This window comes from Rhinolophus ferrumequinum, chromosome 20 (assembly GCF_004115265.2).
Source record: "Rhinolophus ferrumequinum isolate MPI-CBG mRhiFer1 chromosome 20, mRhiFer1_v1.p, whole genome shotgun sequence".
Classification (NCBI taxonomy): Eukaryota; Metazoa; Chordata; class Mammalia; order Chiroptera; family Rhinolophidae; genus Rhinolophus; species Rhinolophus ferrumequinum.
In genome coordinates, this window is record NC_046303.1 from 30,918,935 (window position 1) to 30,938,993 (window position 20,059).

At 38.2% G+C, this 20,059-nt stretch overlaps 1 protein-coding gene across 9 annotated transcripts in view; it reads right to left on the minus strand.

The window, feature by feature from the left end:
- The window catches only part of DYNC1I1 (dynein cytoplasmic 1 intermediate chain 1), a 295,576-nt gene that overhangs the window by 65,788 nt on the left and 209,729 nt on the right, over positions 1 to 20,059 (minus strand). The gene's annotated exons all lie outside the window — the stretch shown is intronic.

The window sequence follows — 20,059 nt, forward strand, 5'->3', positions numbered from 1 at the left end:
ATAAAACCTATCTGATGTACATCATTGTTTCATGGTCTGGAAAGCTTGGTTTATGGACATTTCCCATGTACCAATAAAATTGTATCAGAGCTAATATTAATTCTCCCCTGAAGTCTTTACAAAGCCATTAGTTTGAGGCCATGGCCACATCAGGTTATACTATGGAGTGTTGGCGAGGCTTTGAAAACTGTGAGATAGGTGCTTTTTTTGTTTTTTTGGCTTCATGTAGACTTCTAGGAAGTAGACTGACCTCAGACTGATCCAACTGGTTCCTCCCCAAATTCCCTCGCCTCCCAAGGGCATTCTCTTGACCTTTATCCTGCCCACTTCAGACAATTCTTAATGTTATTCTTTGCCTATTTTAACAAACAGTCAGAAATGGATTTCAGTCCAGCTCTGCCATGGCCTGTCATAGCATCGTGAATGTGGTCTCTGAAATTCCACAAAAAGACTACTGGGCACGACATTTTATGGGAAATGACTTAGCTGAGACAGAACCATGATATACTTAAAATCAGACAAGCTGGCTCTTCCACATCTGCGAAGAAGTCCATTTTGATTCCTGTAGTGCTTTCCATGTTTGCGTTTATAGGCGAAAGTAAATGTTTTCAATAAATACATTTCACCCCTTCATTAAAGTTAATAAATGATCTTATGTATAAGGCATTGTAACCAGGCACGCCAGAAATACAAAGGTAGTCACTGCCCTCAATAAACATGTGTCCAGGTAGAAAAAAACTGAAAGGCATGCAGGCAGATGGATAGAGCTGCTGCTGTAGTCCATACACACTAGTCCATTCTTTTGTATGAAATAGAAAACGGTGCCTCTCTACATAGACATAGGATGTGGGTGGGTGCATGCCTTGGCAAGAGAAAAGCAAGATGAATTTTTGTCCTCACTTGTCCCTGGGCTTGACATCCTGAAAGTGTGCGGGCACAACTCATACCCACGAGTAGCAGCCTTGAATATGGTACATGCTGTGACTAAATCAGAGGAATACATGTGTGTATGTGTGTATGCCTTGTGTATGTGATAGGGGAAGATTTGTTTTAACTAAGAAAGGGGAGAAAAGAGGAAGGTGGAAAGGGTGAGACAGTGAGAGAGACCTCATGAAAGGAAATGTATCACCCCTTGAAATATATGTGGAACATTCAGCAAGTGGAGAAACAGGCATTCCTGAGAGATGGATAATGAGAAGAAAAGACTGGAGGCACCAAAAACAGAGGCTGGTGAACAGCCCACAGTCTGGTTTGGCTGTGACAGAGCTTTCATGGAAGAGGCAGGTAATAGTAAATGTGGCTGAAGAGGTCGCCTGGACCAGACAAGAGTGGGCCTTGAATGGCGGGCACTGTTTGGATGTTTTTCTGTGGGCAATAGAGAGAAATCACAGCTTTCTGAGCAACAAAGTGAGACAATCAAAGGTTGTCATTGATAAGCCAGCAAAGTAGTGATTGAAAAAAAAAATTATGACCCTTTCTGACGGGGAGGCAAAGCATCCATTTCTAAAAAAATCAGACCTACTATCAGCTAAGGCTTTCTAGTCAGAAACAGTCTCAGATACTCTGAGGTAGAATAAAGAATGCAGACTATTTTTCAATGTCATGTTTTCGTAGTTTGAATGATTTTCAGTTCCAATTCCTTGAACACAGTTCAATGGAGAACATGCATGTGCCCCAATCTGGTTTTCATAAAGTTCAAGAATAACTCTCAATAATGATACTGAATTAAAGAAAAAGAAAATAATGCTGGTCAGCTTCTTGTTTTACACATCCCACAGAAACGATTCTTAGTTTTCAACTGATGAAATTCTTATGTTGTTGGAGCTATGTTGGAAACATTTTCGTTAAATCTTCAGAAAGACTTAAAGTTATCCAGGTGGTATCAACAATTGAATTTACCAAAGCTCCAATCAATACGGATAAAGGAATGTCATTAACTTAGAAAAATCCAGAATTCAACCACTTGATTGCTTCCGTGTTTCAGTTAAATCCCAGCAAATATTGCGCCAAACCTTGCACAGTTTGTTGAGAGACTAGAGAAAAATAAACAGTGGGGGTATTGCTACAAAACTGAAACACATAGTCAGCAATCAACGAGACTCCAGCCCCACAAAGTGAGAAGTCTAATTCCTGTTTTTTCATTCATTCATTCATTCATCAAACACCTAGTGCCCACTCAATCATTTTTTTAAAAAGTTAAATGTCACAGAAAGCCCCCATCTCAAATTCAGAATTCTACTTACATTTTATAAAAAGTCAAATTAATGCTAAAAAAGATAAACAGCACCTTGGAGCATCAGCGTTCTGCCACCCCAGGCTATTCTGTTTTGCTGCAAACCAATCTTTACAATGAGGAATAGAGTAGACCTACTTATTTTTATTTTATATTTGAGAGATTAGAACTGGAGAAGTAGTATGATTCATCAATTTCACTTATTTTTTTAAGTTCAATACATTAATTAGAGTTCTATAGAATATATATAAAGGTTGAAAACAGATCTCCAGGGTATGCCTATCATTCATACGGAAACATGACGGCAGTATGATCTCAATTATCTCGATGTAAAGTTAGAATTTGGTCACTTCGTGAGATGTTATTAAGTACCTTGATGTTTGATGCAATGGTAGCAAACATTTAGACGATTGAATTTTTTTATTTTTCATCCAAATGTTTAGGTTCCTTTTGAACAGTTCCCCCAACTACAGCCCTGACAGAGAAAGCTTCTCCTGATTTGCAAAGTATGCATCAACCCCCTAGGAGTAAAGTGTCTTGGGAACCCCCCCCACCCCCGCCCCGCAATCTCCTGCTGTTCATACAGCTACTGTACTGATCTAATTGTTGTTGCCAATTGTCATGGAATTTATAGTCTGTCAGCATAAAGAGCAAAGGATGATATCATCCTGTCAGTCACATCTATTCAGTAAAGAATAAAAAAGCATTCCAGAAAAATTGATTGGCACTACTAAAATACGTGGTTTTCTGTTGTTCTCATTTTTATCAGTACATTTTCTGAAGACATATTTTATAAAAAATATCTACAGTGTTAATGTTGTTTCTTAAAAAATTCATCACTTTCTGAGGCATTTAACATTTTGTATTAATTCAGTTATTCAGTGTCATAATAAAGCATTACTAAATTACATGATTAATACAATTTAGACAAAATTAATCAGAAACAAGATGTATCCCTACCTTGTGATTCTTGGCTCTATAAGAACATGTATCTACATAGACATTTTTTATACTTTTAACTTTGCACCTATTTTATTCTTTAAAAATTAGGGACAGAATTATTTTGAGAAATAATGTATGACCTTTAAATATTCAAATCAAGTAATTCACAGGAGTGGAAAAATAATGAAGTTGACCAGAATTTCTGGATGTTGCTAATTGTCTAATCAAAGTAAGCTTTCCTGATACTACAGTTGAACTCTGTTTCTACAAGGCTAGGGATTTCATGGATGTGGCCACGTTGACGGTAAAATCAGGGACCCAGAAATGTAATTTCATAGTTAAAAGCTTGATGTAAAACTGGTGAGCCCGACCGACTACATTCCAATACAGGTAACACAGAGACTGTATTGTAGGAGGAACCACCGTTTCTAACAGGACCAGCATCACATTTTGATTATTTGCATACCACAGTTCCCCAAAAACCAGGACAATCAAGGTTCTGAGACTAAGTTTTGAGGATCAGTCCATGTCTATTGACCATTTCGGGTATCTCCTGCAGACGCAGAAGCCCAGAGGCTCCAGAGGAAACTTGGTTTATTTTTTTAATCCTGAGCAGACTGGTTACTAGCCATCCCTGCAAAGGCGGGGCTCCTTCTTATCCATATTGCCACATGTCCACTTGAGCACGCGCTGACCCACTAAACAGGGTTCCACACCCTCATCATTTATTTCTAGACAAGGTCGTTTATTTTACCCCATTCACCGAGGGAATTGCACAGAGACAAGAAGGGTGGAGACTCCACTTTGAACGTCTCCTTCAGCTCACTGCACTCCACTGCATGCGATTCTAGTCAGCCCCAATCCCTCTGTAAGTGGTTGTGGGGGCTGTTTTCTATTTTATAGAGCTAATCCAGGCCAGTTTAGGGATGGTACTTCCCCTTAACCACAGACCCAGATGCCTAGGACAAACAGCCTTTGGTCATTGCTGGCTGGGGAGCTCGTCCCCTATGTTCATATTTGATCTGGTTTGTCCTTCTGTGTGTGGCACTCTGCCCACTCCCCAGCCACCATGCCTGGGTGGGAAGGATAGGGGTTCTGCACTGAAAAGCATCTCCTATTTCAAGTACCATCTCTTCTGGGGAAAGACTGGTCCCCAGAGAGGGAACAGCCATATTGTTGCCATATGCTGTTTAATGGTGGCTGACATTTTATTTGCCTAAAAGCAAATGCTTAACTGTCAGATGCAGACAGATCAGATGCTTCTGGCTACTAGTGAGCTAGTATATATTTCTGCAAGTACCTAAGAAAACCACAAAGACATTTCTTTTGTTAATGGAAACACATGTAATTGGAGAACACTGCTGTCAAAAACCCTCTTACAGGCAATCACACAGCACCAGGCATCTGACTACGTGCAAGGTGTAAAGGTGGCCAAGACATGAGTCATGAGTCGGGCACTTAACTTTAATTGAGATGAACGGAAAGGGTCTTGTTTCCTTCTGAGCTCTCCTTTCCTTTGCCTAAGTTACTATCCCAGGGTGCACACGTCATTCTTCTAAACTCTAAGAGTGACCATCTACTGAAAGTTATCACCCCATTAGTAATTCAGTGCCCAGGAGCAAAGATTGAATTAATTTGCTTGCTACTTCTTGACTGAGTTTGTATTAAAAAGAAAGAAAAAACCGCAGCTGATTCTAAAATTTGATTTCCTAAAGATCAGAAACCACTCATTCTGATAACTTTTCTTAGAATACCTTGGAGTTTTCATGCCTTTCAGTATTGAAATTCTACCAATATTGTAATGAGAATAAAAAAGTGCACAAATCACAATGAGATGTCACTTCACATCCATTAGGATGGTTATAATTTTTAAATGCTTACATGTCAATTATACCTCAGTAAAGCTGGGGGGAAAAAGAAAAATAGAAAATAACTAGTGTTGCTGAAGATATGGAGAAACTGGAATACTAATACAATGCTGGAAGGAATGTAACATGAGGCAGCCACTTTGGAAAACAGTCTGGCAGTTCCTGTAAAATTTAAACATAAAGTTAACATATGACCTAGCAATTCCACTCCTGGGTTTATACCTAAGATAACTGAAAATATATAACTACACAAAAACTTGTACATGAAAGTTCATAACAGCATTATTTGTAGTAGCCAAAAAGTTGAAACAACCCAAATGTCTATCAACTGAGGAACAGATTAACATACATATTTTATTGCATAGATTAAAAATGTGGTAAATCCATGCAATGGAATATTACTCGTCAATAAAAAAGAACACAGTACTGATACGTGCTATAACATGGATGAAACTTGAAAATATTATGCTAAGTAAAAGAAGTCACAAAAGGACACATATTGTGATTCCATTTATATAAAATGTCCAGAACAGGCAAATCCATAGAGGCAGAAAACAGATCAGTGGTTGCTTAGGGATGGGGGTGATGGGGAGAACGGAAATGACTAACGATGGGTATGACGTTCATTTTGGGGGGTAATAAAAATGTTCTGGAATTAGATAGTGGTGATGGTTCACAACTTGGTGAATACACTGAAAAACACTGAATTGTACAATTTAACAAGGTGAATTTTATGGTATATGAATTATATCTCAATTTTTAAAAAAGTGTGCAGACATGGTTCTGATCTCATGGAATTTACCAACTTTTTTCTTATGTTCAGGACAATTGTCTGAATCATTTTGATCACTCTTTCCTCAAACAATTATTCAATCCTCTTCACTTGCCCCTAAACACCTTCAACAGTCTCTACTCCCCAAGAGGCACTGAGGTAGAATGGGAAGGCTGACACACTTGGGATCCCTAGAGCTGACTTCCTACTTTGACATCTACTAGCTGTGTGGATCTTCTAAGCCTTAACTTTTTTGTGTGCAAATTTTCAAATTATTTACTTTAAAAAATTATGACGACATACACACAACATAAAATTTACCATCTTAACCATTTTTAAGTACATAGTTCAGTGGCATTAAGTATATTCACATTGTTGTATAACCATCACCACCATCCATCTCCAGAACATTTTCATCTTCCCTGACTGAAACTCCGTACCCATTAAACACTAATTCCCCATTCCCACCCTCTCTCAGCCCTTGGCAACCACCATTCTACTTTCTATCTATATGGATTTGACTACTCTAGAAACCATTTATATAGGAAACTATATAAATGGAATCATATAGTATTTGCCCTTTTGTGACGGCTTTATTTCACTTAGCATAATGTTTTAAAGGTGTTAGTTACCATACCCATGTAGTACTACAAGTATTATTAGATCCATGTTGTAGCATATATCAGAATTTCCTTTCTTTTTAAGGCTGATAATATTCCATCATATGTATATACCACATTTTGTTTACCCATTCATCTGCTTCCACTTTTTGGCTATTGTGAATAATGTTACTATTAATATGGGTGTACAAATATCTCTTCAAGACCCTACTTTCAATTATTTTGGGTATATACATATAAGTGTAATTGCTGGATTATATTCTATTTTTAATTTTTTGAGGAACTACCACACTGCACCATTTTACATTCCTACTAGCAATACACAAAGGTTCCAATTTCCCCACATCCTTACTAACATTTGTTATTTTCTGCTTTTTCTTTTTCACTTCCTAATTGGTGTGAGGTGTCTAAGCCTGAATTTTCAACTCATAATACGAGCCTTGTAGTTCTTGTCCTGCCTACAAAGAGGGTGTTTTCTTTGCCTCTTTTCCCTGGAACTGTTGGGAGATTTGAATTAAGTAATACAGTTTAAACACTGATAAAAAATATGCCCCCATGTAGACTTAGAAATGACTACTTCATGATTTGAAGAAACATTTCTAGAGAAAATGAAAGTCCAGAGGACTCCTCCTTTTGCTCAACAAATCTTTCCTAAACAATTCTATTAGTAATGCTTGGTCCTGCCTTAATGATCTGAGTCAAGAAACTCCTAGAAGTGTTACTACACCTTTTGTTACATGTTTTAACTCTTTGGAGTCTATTTTTGACAACCTTCCTCTCCTGTCTGGGACACTGATTCTACCTCTGGTTTTACAGATCCTCGTACCTAGTTATAGCTCCTGTTGTTGATGGCAATTCCAAGTCCTGACATTAACTGACTTTGGAAAATGAGTTAGAGGTGGAAGAGGAAATAGTGCAAAGTTAGCACCAGAGATAACTCTCCAGTGAAAGCCAAGATTAGATTCATGCCATAATTATTCATATGCATACTAATACTGCAAGCACTGCCGATTTAGGGGAATTTAGGCTCTAAATCATAGTTCGTCCCTTCAGTGCAAGTACTTTTGAACAAAAAAAAATTCTAGGGCAATGGGATAATTTGTATACTAATTCCCGGGAGTTTTCTAATTTTTTTTTTTTTTTTTTGGCCATATTTCACATCTTGAATCAGAGCTGGAACCTACTTATCTGTGATGTGATTTTACATCTGATTACTAATTCATCCTTTACAGGTGCATGGACCCCTCAGGCTATTTTCTAAATCAATGTTACTCCAAAGTTGTACTATAGCATCAGCTGAGGAGCTTTAAAAAATTCCCTGGGGCTCAAGCCATATCCCATACCAATTAGATCAGAATTTCTGGGGATAGGACCCAGGCATCAGTATTTTCAAAACTTCCATAGGAAATTCCCGTGTGCAGTCAAAAGAAAAGTACTGTTTTACATCAATGGTTCTCAAACTTTTCTGAACATAAGTAGCTCTTAGAGAGTTTATTAAAAACACAGATTCCTCTTCAAAAAATTAAAAATAGAACTACCATACAACCCAGCAATTCGACTGTTGGGTATTTATTGAAGAAAACGAGAACACTAATTTGAAAAGGTATGTGCATCCCTATGTTCATTACAGCATTGTTCACAATAGCCAAGATATGGAGGCAACCTAGGTGTCCATCGATAGATGAATGGATAAAGATTATGTTACATACACACACACACACACACACACACACAGGAATATTACTCAGCAATAAAAAGGAATAAAATCTTTCCATTTATGAAAATAGGGATGGACCTAAAGGGCATTATGCTAAGTGAAATAAGTCAGACAGAGTAAAACAAATACTGTATGATTTCACTTTTATGTGGAACCTAAAGAAAGAAAACAAAACAGTAACAAACTCATAGATACAGAGAACAAACTGATGGTTGCCAGAGGGGAGAAGAGTAAGGGAATGGGTGAAAAAACTGAAGAAGAATAAGAGGTACAAACTTCCGTTTACACAGTAAATTAGCCATGGGGATGTAGTATACAGATAGGGAATACAGTCAATAATACCATAATAACTTTGCATGGTAACAGATGGTTACTAGACTTATCATGGTGATCATACCGTTAGGTATGTAAATATCAAATCACTATGTTATATATACATCTGAAACCAATATAATATTGTATGGCAATTACACTTGAATAAAAAAAAAATACAGATTCTTAAGTCCCAGCATGGATCTACTGGATCAAAATGTTAAACAGGTCTAGTGGTCTGTGTATTTAACAATCACCATGCTGCTTTGTATCACTGAGAAATTTGGAGAACCCAGTTCTAGAACAATGAATCAGAATATGGCCTAAAGTTACTGTGAGATGAATTTCCTTTTCCATCAATGTAGGCCGTGCCTGGGATGTTTCCCTCATGGGGCCATGTGCCATTTTCACAATGTGCCCAACGGAGGCACACATGATACAGTAAATGTTCCTCTGCTACAATGCCATTGCTCCATTTCCTTCCATTTTATTTGCTAGTTTTTACATCTCTCCTTGCTTTCCCTCCCCTCCTAAATGATTAGGCTCTTAGAAAATGATCAATGAAAGGACAGTGAAGGTGTAGGTCTTCACTTCCCATCAGCATCACTCTCCGGGCTGGCATGGAACACTGGAGAGCTTTCCTGATTATTATTAAGAGGGCTAATGATCATTATAACTGTCACACTAGGCTACCTGGTTATTCGCTTGTGGGGCTGCTCCAAACTTTTTGAGCACCTACCAAATGCCAAATATGCTGTATACATCACTACATCAGTGAGTTCTATTGTGTGGATAATTTTGCCTCCAGTTTTTCAGATGAAGAAACCCCGGCGCAGGCAAGTGAAGCCACAAGCTTAAGAGCAAATGAGTAAGTGGTAAAGCCCAGGTTTCAGCCAAGGCTTGGCTGAGTTAGAAACCTTGCATCAGTTGAATGCAAGTGCATTTTTTCATTGAGGCCACACTTGTGACTTCAGGCTGTGGGAATGGTAATCACAGACTAAACTTCATGCATCCCCACATGGTAGGGTGGGCTTTGGGCTCCCTGCCCTATACGGTGGCCTTGGCATTGCATCTCCAACCTGTCTCCAGTTGGACTTACTTCTGTTGCAGGTGTAGAAATCGATCACCTGACAGCTTCTAGCCTACCAGTTGTGACAGGTGACAACATAGCTAATTAGTACTAATTGTGATGATATTTATCATGAGGTGGATACTGCCTGCTGAGAACTGATTGAGACCAATTATTTCATGGGAGTCTACTGAACAGCTAGCAGCTGGAAACCAATTGGGTCACTACCGACAAGCTCTGCATTTATTGTCACTGCTTGGGAGAAAATGCTTTGTTTTCATCATATCACTAGGCAGCCAAACCAAAAATGCCATTTCGGTACAACGAGTTCTTTTTAAATGATTGTTTATCCCTCCAAATAATTATGTGAATTGTTATTAATTATTAAGGAAAGAGAAGAGTTACTCTGTGTGGTTTAACAAAAGATACTTCCTACTTAAAGACACAGACACAGGACTTGGGAAACAGTCTTCTAAACTCGACACATATGAAATAATATGCATGAATTTTTAAGATAAGAAGCTCATTAAGAGATGGAATCATCTCGGAGAAAATAGTGACATTTTGGAAATTAAAGAAAAGGATGGCCTTTAGGAAAAAGGATGGTGTTTAGGAAAAAGTTCATAAAACAACCATCAATGAAAATTTTTAGGTGCATTCCATCCTCACCTGTACCTGAAGAGTCTCTTAAAATGTAAGATGAATACTAAAATTCAAGGTGAAAATGAGAAGTTCACAAACACACACACAAAAAATGTTTTGCTTCATTCCAGCGAAAAACTACCCAACAGCAAAGTGAAGAATCTTGGTAACAAGTTCTTTAAAATGCAAAAGAAAAAGTGGCTCTCCACCTATTTCAATCCTCAGAACTAGTAAGAGTTCTGTAGCGAAATCTGTACAAAAGGTATTTTTTATTTAATAAACTTTTTATAATAGTTTTAGATTTGCAGGAAAGTTGTGAAGATAGTACCCTTCCCCTATACCTCACACTCTTGATTTCCTTATTGGTAACATCCTCCCTATTATTGCATTACTGTAGTACATTGATCACCACTGATGAACCAATATTGACACACGATTACTGAAGTCCATACTTTTTATTCAGATGTTCTTACTTTTTACCCAGCATACTTTTTTCCTCCCAGGATCCCATCTAGAATACCGCATTACATTTAGTCATTATGTCTCTAGTTTTCTCTAGGCGATGACAGTTTCTCAGACTTCTTTTGTTTTTGATGATCTTAAGTGTGTTGAGGTGTACTGGTGGCCAGGTCTTTCCTAGAATGCCCCTCGATTTGGGTTTGACTTTTTTCCCTTTTGATTAGGCTTAGACAGAGATCTTTATAGGTCTTATAAAACATTTGGACAAAAATAAAAAAATAATTGAAGATTTGAGGTCAGTTGGTGAAAGGGGATAACACACACACACTCAATTTTTATAAATTTGTTTATTCTAAAACTTTACTATGGATAAAGCAAGGTGGGATATGCCATCACATCTGACCATAATGCTCACTGAAACACATTCAGGTCAAAGACGCTTTTTCAGTACAGACTTCCAATCCTTTACTAACCCTTTCGTGTCTCTTTTATAAAGAAATACGAAACGCAGGTTGCTGTGCCTAGGCTGGAATACGGATGTGGTGAAGCTAAAGCAAACTTTCACTTTATAAAAAAGAAAAGGAAGAGATAAATATATGGGTTATTTTAGATGTAAAAAAGCACCAGCTTTCTTCAAATCAAATGTCTAAATCCTGCTTAAGCAAAAAAAAGAAAAAACAAGTTGGTATTTGGATATGGCAGGTGTTGACATCCAACCCTTTGATTTATGTATGGACTAGAGTGAACAGATTATTCAAGAGAAGAAAAAGAGTTCGAATTTGACAGGAAAGAGTGTAGGCAGTATTAACTCCATTTCTTGTTAAAACATGCAGGATTAATAGCAAAAAGGGAGGGAAGAATTGTGAATGTCTCCAGTTTAGTATCTTCAAAAATGCTTGGGGTTTCTGAGAATGGCTCACCCAAACCACATGAAAGTGACGCTAAGGGATTCAGCCACACGACTTCGCTAAATCAGGGACTGGACTGCTCTCCTTTTACCATCAAACCATCTTACTTGAAGTGTAGCCACAAATTACATTTATTTTTTATTGAAAAAGTACTAAGTCCTTGCAAAGGGGCAAACACAGCATTCAGAAATATGGGTCCTTCCCCAGCTCCCAGCCTCCTCCCCATTCCTGCGCTGACAGATAAAGCCATGTGAAAAAAAGAGCCAGCTTCTTAACCTATGAATTCTTCCTTGGCTATGTAAAAAAGGCAATAGTGGGTTTCAGTTATAGAATCCAATAGAATACAGTTATCAGGCATTTGTTTTTACAAACACAACAATAAATAGGCTAATCAGATTCAGTACTGTTGTACTGGCAAGAATGTCTAAACACAATTGTACAATAGATCTGTGTCTTGCTTTATGCGCAATTTCTTTCCGAATTTGTAGGGTTCAGGTTTTGTGCTTGAGGAGGTAGGAAAAGGAGGAAGACCATGCAGTCTCCATATGTCATTCAACAATCCCCTGCTGATAAAATAAATCTACATTCATAGGGTCCACCCAAAGAGTCATGGAATATCCCACATTAGAACATTACCAAGCCATTCAGGTCAGAAATTACAAGGGGGACCATTAAAAAAAAAAAAAAAAAGAAAAGAAAAAAAACTAAAGTATCACACTATGCATAGACTCTTCTCTCTTTTTTTTTTTTTTTTCCAGTTACTGTGGTGGTTTTTGCCAGCTGTGACGGTGCATGGAATTAGTTGGATTATTCTAAACTTAGCAGGAAAATAGAAGAATTCCGCAAGAATAGCTCCTTTTTTTGCATTAAAACTGTATGATGAGTACAGATCTCAGGAACACAAGTGGGAAATGAGGTCCTACAGCCAAGAAGTACTGTGGTTCAAAGGCAGAAGCAGTGTTTGTCTCTTTTTATCTGCCTGGAATTACTTAGATATGCTTATGCCTAAGGCACAGAGATGAACCAGATGACCTCTCAGGATGATGTCTAGCTTGGTGGTTCTATTGATAAACTGCTATTTGGAAATACTTAAAAAGGACTAGATAAAGCTGGGTTTAAGTGCCTGCTAAAAAAGACAAAGGTAAACTGATTTTGGTGATTGTCATCTAATCCCAAATCTCACCCATCCCCCATTTTCTATACCAATGCTTTTTCCAATGAAGATTCTTTGATGTTTAACAAGACACCTAAAGACTGAGAGTGACTAGAGTGTGGAAAGGAATAGAAATCTGTCCTGGTGATTCATTTCTAAGCTGAGATAAATCCACTCTTAACCTGACATTTACATGTACTTGGAAGACTAACCGATAAAATGGGTATCAAATTCCCCAGTGTTCAACCTGAGCAAGTTTGGGAAAGAAGAACAAAACAATAAACTCAGAAACAAACATAAATGTATGAATAAAAATTCCTTTGGGATCAAATGATTACACTGACAGCACCTCAGAGATTTTTCTCTGTCCCTTTTGTCCCCCAGGGCAAAACCCCACTTCATGAGACTTAGAATGCGCAAATTAAAGGCCATTTTGTATGGAGTTTACAGTTCCTGGTTCTTGAAAAAGAATCTGGAGGCATATTAAAGGCCATCTGTCAAGAGAATCCTGTCTGAACCATGTCCATCATTGAATAACACGGGTGATAGCACTGGTCAGCTAGAAGAAATGTGATCATAATTCCTAAATACATATGTTAGAGCACAACCAATATGTGTGTCAGTCACTTTTCATAACGGAGTGGAATATTTTGCATTGCGCAGATCTAAAGAAAAATACACAGGGACAACATTTTTTTCTCCTGTTCCCTAAAAAAGAAATGGCTTTATGTAAAGTATAGGAGCACTTTTCACAATAATCTGATTTCTGTTTATAGACTTGGGATGATCAGCATTTTATCTTTGGAACTGGTGGTTACTAGAGTCACGAAGAGCCACATTTATTTCTCTATGAGTTGAAAAAGGAAAGGTCTCCACTGTTTCTGGGGACAATATGAAACCAGATAATGAAGAGTTAAGAAAAACTTCTCAGCCTGCCCTGGTGAGACCACCCTCCTTTTTAAGTAAGAGGTAATTTAATATGCATCTAACTCAGTTGTGTTTGGGTTTCATCCAACCTAAGAGTATCAGTGTGATAAATTATAATGAATTGTCTGCAATACTTCATAGAGTGACTATAACAGACCTGAAAAACAAGATCCCTAAGCCAGATTCTCTTGCTCCCTTTGAATACTTTTGGCCTTATTTAGACCACTCCAAAATTTGAAAATGTTTCTTATAGCTCCCTCCACACTGAAAGTTATGTGCTTTGAGCCCCATTTGATTAGATCCACAGTTGTTGGCTGTCTCTATTAAATCAAGCCCCACACTTGAAAATGACACCAACAGTGAGACCAGCCAAATAATATAGCAAGAGAACTAACACGGCTCCTTGAGTTTCCAAAGGGTTTCTTTACATGTTAATTTCCTTTTGTAATCCACACAGTGTGCTGGGATGTAGGTTAGGGAAATGGACTCGATTCCTATTTCAGATTCTGAAAAAGCACCTGGATCCAGGCACTCTCTGTAGGGAAAATGGGCAGAGACTATAAAGAGGGTCAGGAAACTCAGGTTTTAGCAGGGCCTGTTAGTACTGCTGTGTGACTTCATTCCTGTGACTTAACTCCTTTAGGACAGAGTTTCTTCATTTAGGTTAGGAACCACTGCCTTAAAGAAAAGACCACTTTCTCTTCTTTTGATGGCTTTTAGGTAGTTCCAGCTCTTCAGAATGCAAAAGCAGGACTGTTACTCTATAGATGATCCTGCATACATAAAAATAATTGGATTTCTATTTAGCTGTTTCCTGCACTGGGCAGAGGATAGCAGCCTTCAGGGTAATAAACAAAATTTGTGTGGGAGAGGCAGAATGGTATTTTTGTTTTTTTCCTTAGTCATATGGTACAGATGTTGTGTAAAGATCCTTGGGATGGTAATCAAGAAAATCATGTTAATTTTATCAGCTTAATTTCCTCATGGGCAAAATAAAATAGGCACGTTGGACTTGTAAGCCTCACAAGGGTAGGCTCTTTTCTCTGTTGTATTTTGTGCCTAAGACAGTTCCTGAGAACTAGTCGGTATTTGTGTTCATTGCCTATTGCTGCTATCACACTTCACCGCACCAAATGGCTTCAAACAACACATTTACTATTTTACAATTCTGGAGGTTAGAAGGACTAAAGTCCGGCGGGGGGTGGAGGTTGTGGCATAACTTCATTCCTCTCGGGAGGCACTAGGGAAGAATCAGCTTCCTTGCCTTCTTTCCAGCTTTTAGAGGCCAGCCTCATTTCTTGGCTCATGGCTGGCCACCTTCTACCTTCAAAGCAGCAGTGGCTAGTTAGGTCTTGTTCAGATCACACCACTTTGATTCTGCTTCCATCATCACACTTCCTTCTGAGTCTAACTCTCCTGCCTCCCTCTTTCACTTGTAAAGATACTTGTGATTATTTTGGGCCCACCCAGATAATCCAGGATAATCTCCCCCTCTCAAGATCCTTAATTTAATTGTGTCTGAAGAGTCCCTTTTGCCATATAAGGTGACATATGCACAGATTAGGTATTAGGAGGTGATCTTTAGGTGGTCAGTATTCTGCCAACCAAAGTGTTCAATAAATATTTGATCAACATGTAAATATTTTGAGAAAATGGTAAACTAAATGCTTTGAATTATTTGTAAACTTAGCTAATTCTCAGGGCTCCTCACTGGACAGTCATGGTCACTTGTATACTGCATACTTCTGATCCGTCCCAGACATACAATCTTCATACTCATTCAACCTCATGTTTTGGCTTAAAAAAATACACTCTGGTTGTAGTCTAGTCTGTTTTGCCTGGTGGACAGAATATAATCTGTTGTGACAGATTTTCCTAAAAGGTAAGTGAATTGCTCACTGTCACATAGAGACAAATGATACAACCATAATAGAGATTTAAAACTCTTTTCCACTTCCTTTGCATACCATCGCATACTAAACTCCTTTCTCCAATTACCATTTCAAACAGATCAACCAACAAAAAAGAGGAGGTGGTAATCTTCAGGTTCCTAGGAGTAAAGAAGCACAGATGTATTGGAATCCTACTAGAGAAAACCCCACCTCTGAGTCACGTACCTTCGCACTCCTCAATGAGCCCCTCAAATCTAAGTCACAATCACTGACTTACTCTCCCACTACAGGTGCTACTAATCATCACGTCAATCAAGATCCACACACCCTCTGTCAAAACATTTTCAAATTTGTCCTTGTGGCATTAAAAATATGTGACAATAAGCTTTGTACAACTGCTACCCAACCCTCCTCCCAGGTAAAGTCTCAGGATAATTTTGGCAGGCAAGCTATAGGAACTTGAGTGTTGGAGAATTACACATTTACATTTTGAAGTTTTTCAATTGTTTTGAAACAATTGACATTTTAAGTCTGGTAATCTATGTCACTTGGGCAAACTTTTACACATTCTCGGTGAAAACAATTACAGGAAACCTGTCTTATCCTTAACTTAATTGTAGCATTCAGAAAGGGATGACAAACTACTATATTTGTCCAGCATCAGTTCTATCAATGTATCATGTATAAGTGGTGTCAAAGAGTAATTGGGAATATCTGCAAATTAATTAAACACTGGACTTAAGTATGTTGACAGAAAGAGGTAAGTATCAAGAACTAGCCTGACATGCAACAACACTTCAGAATTCTATACATTTTTTTCTTTTATATCTGACAGGGATACCATATTACATCAGTGTTAAAATCCACATATTTACCTATTAATTATCTTAAATACAAACAGAATAATCTCTCTCTGTGGCCTACAGGAAATAACTGTGCAAGACTCACAAGGTGTAAATTCTCCTGAGCAATTTTCTTTGCGGTTCTAATAGGTCATTAAATATTTGGCACCTACTGTTTGCACATATAAACCTAAGGTGGGTTTAACACAGCATGTATCTCTCACTGAAGAATGAAGTTCTATGGGAAAATCTAGTTCAAAGGCAAACAAATCTCTATTATATTTTTTCCTTATTTAATTCCATATTCTTGAACACAAGTCTTAAAATGTAAAGAAAATGGGCAAATGGATCTATATATATATATATGGAATTAATAACATTTAATATCAAGAATCAGGACGAATACACACAAAATAAAGTTGAATTTCTAAATAACTACTTCTAAAAGTTAAAAATGTCACACCTTGATGGCAATAATGTCTTTCACACAGCAAATACAAGACACTATGGAAAGTTCTGTGTCTATATTTGCCAGGTTAAATGCAGAGTTGACGAAATTGGTCAAAAGGCAAACAAACAAACAAACAACAAAAAAACCTACTTTTTTCCAAGGCAATCAGACCAGGAGGGCAATAAGAGTTTCATTTTCCTATAGAACTCAGTTTTTCACCCCACCTCCTTCCACAATGCAGACAAGAGCTATAGGTAGCTACAAGTTGTCACACATCTGGGAGACTATTTTCAAACACATTCAAAATGTTTTGATTACATGAGGCCAAGCATCTGGCAATCCAAACTTCTCTTGGGTAGTTTTCTTCTATAGAGTTCAGTCTCGTGTAGACAGTCATTGTGCCAGATTCGAACGACTACACGTTTTATTTGTGGAAAGACAAAAACATATATGCAAAGGTAAGCTTTTCCTTATGATTTTGATTTAGGTAGATTCAAATGATGTTAACAGAGTTGCCATTGATTCTTGCATTGCTTGAACTCTCCCCCGGCCCCAGAAAGCCCTTCAGTGGCCTCTATTGGACATTCCCTCCCCAGGAACATTCTCTCCCAAATGAACAGCACTCACTCACTCGTCTAAATAGTAACTGACTTTATTGGTTTCATTCCACGGCAAAGATGAGGAATAGCGAGGCTTCTAGTTTTCCCTGTCTAATAGGAACCAGCCTTAGGAATACCTGTGGTTCACCAACCATCCCCAAACCATTTGCAGGGACTAGAGGTAGGAGGTAGGTATTCTTCATGTGAGGTCGCCTCCCAACAAATGCAGACTAGCTCAGCTTTCCAAAGGCCTTTTCCACAAACTAACATAACCACCCCCATCCGCACTCCACTTTCAACCTTTCACACTAAGTCTTAAGTCAGAGGACACCACAGTAGGGGGTATGGGATGTTCTAGGTAAAATATGCACTAATTATCTCAGTTTTGTAGCTTGCAATCTTCCATAGATCACACCTTCTTGCTTTTGACCTAGGGGAAAAGGTATACATTCCTCATAAGCAGTGTAAGATCATTTTCATACGTGGCCTTGGCACCTAGCATGGGTGTAGACACAATAAATGTCTGCCGAATTGTTCTGGATAAAATGCAGTATGTCCCAATGTGGAAGTAAAGATCACCACATTTTAAACTTGAAAAAAAAGTTAAACAGGTACTCAGGTTTGAGCCCAAGCAGTGTTCATAATTTGGATATTCATGAATAGCAGACTAGTGGAGCAGGTCTGCCAGAATGCTATTTGCATTAGGGTGCTACCGGTGAAACATAAAGGCTGCACATATTATAAACTTTGGAGACAGTGAAGTACCAGGTTGCAGTGTTTAGGCATCCATGAGACAAAGAATACACACTGAAGGGAGAGAATCATTCTGTTTCTTTCTTCATGGAACATTTCCTGACCCAACTGGCATCAGTTCTGGAAGTCATGGGCTCTTCAGGGTTCTGAACTGCGATCAGCAACTACCATGCTGTAGCACTGGAAACTAGCACATGGCTGGTGCGTGGGGGCCAGCCCTGGGTGCCTGATGGGGTCAGGGCATAAGGGAAGGCAATCGAGCTTGGGCACTGGAGTCCCAGCACGCTGCTGTTTGCATCATAGCTGGTCCTTGAAACCTTGTTCACAAACACGCTTGCAACCTCCTGTGGGAGCTCTCAGAAAAATGGCAGAATTTGAAGAGCTCAGAAATCCTAAATTGCAGATGAAGTGGGAACTATAGAAATAGCGTTTTATACTGCTAGCAAGACCTCATTTAACTGGTTGGGTTTGACCTAAGAAAATTTGGATTTGATAGACAGATGGATTCACATGTAGATAGAAACACGGAAAATCAATTCGATGACATTAAGCAACACACTATTTTGCTATTTTAAAACATTTACTAGCACAAACTATTGCTATTTTGCTTTTAAATATAACCTAAATAAGTATAGGAAGCAACTTCATGATCCTCTAATCTGAAAGTATACCAAAGAAACATGTAGAAAGCCTCATGTAGGGTTAATAATTCCAAAGTGGAGAATGTATTTTCACTCAGAATTCCTCAAGAAAACCAGTCTTCTTTGTAGGTTTTACAAATAACAGCGATTGGTGGCTAATATTTCTAACCTTTAGTCAATTTTCTGTTGATGAAAAATCAGAATTAGGGATTACTATTTTGACAAAGAATGTTTAGACACCCCAGTGACATGATCACTATAGAAAATATAATTCAGATTATCTCAGTTTAAACACTGACTATGACAGTTGGAATAAAATCATTTAATTTTTCTACTATGGAAACTATTTTTATAATTTTAGCCACTTTTTAGATTACACCAATTCTTTGAGATGAAGTATGATGGAGAATCAAAATAATCTTTGTAAATTGAGCTCTAATGCAAAAAATGATTTCCATTCTTCAGTAGGGATATTAACGGATAACCTTTCAAGTGCCTTTTCCTTGTACTTCTCCTCTTCCTCTACCTCTCCTGTCTTCCACAGCTCAAAGAAAATGTAGCACATGAAAACAGACTCTACTTAATGATCCCCTTCTCTCTGCTTTCTCCCATTCTCTTTCATTCACATTCCCAACTTTGCATCTCTCTTCTCATTTTCCTTTTTTCTTTCCGGGGAATGACCACCTCAAAGGATTAATTCAGAACAGGCAGCAGAAAATGGTAACAAGAGCGGGCAAATCAGGATGTGGATTTAAAATCAAGAGGTATTTTAAAGGAGGAGAGTTACTCAAATTAAACATATGTTAAGAATATGGGTTTGTTGTTCATGGCATACCTGCTGCCTGTGATCCCACCCTCATCGGAGCAGCCTTCAAGGGCAGAGCATTCCCTGGTGGAATAATAAATAGAGCGGCTGGAGTGGCCATGGAACTAAGCAGCCCAGCGAGCTTCCTTTCCTGTTGGTCCGACTTAACTGTTGGAACACAGGTGGTAACTGAACGAGCTGAACTCATGAAACAGATCATGGCCCCTCAGGCTCAGCCAGGGAATTCAGGCTCCAAATAATCAGGCTCTGGGCATAGATAAATTCTAATATAGGTCTTGCCTTTTATACCAAACTTTGTTTTAACTGATACTGCCAGTTTTCCAACACATTATCTTTCTGACCTCGATATATGTGAACTAGGCAGTAAAAATCCATTCATTGGTTTTTTAAAAAAACATGCCGTACAGAACTTTAGAGTGTTTTTCTTTGAGCC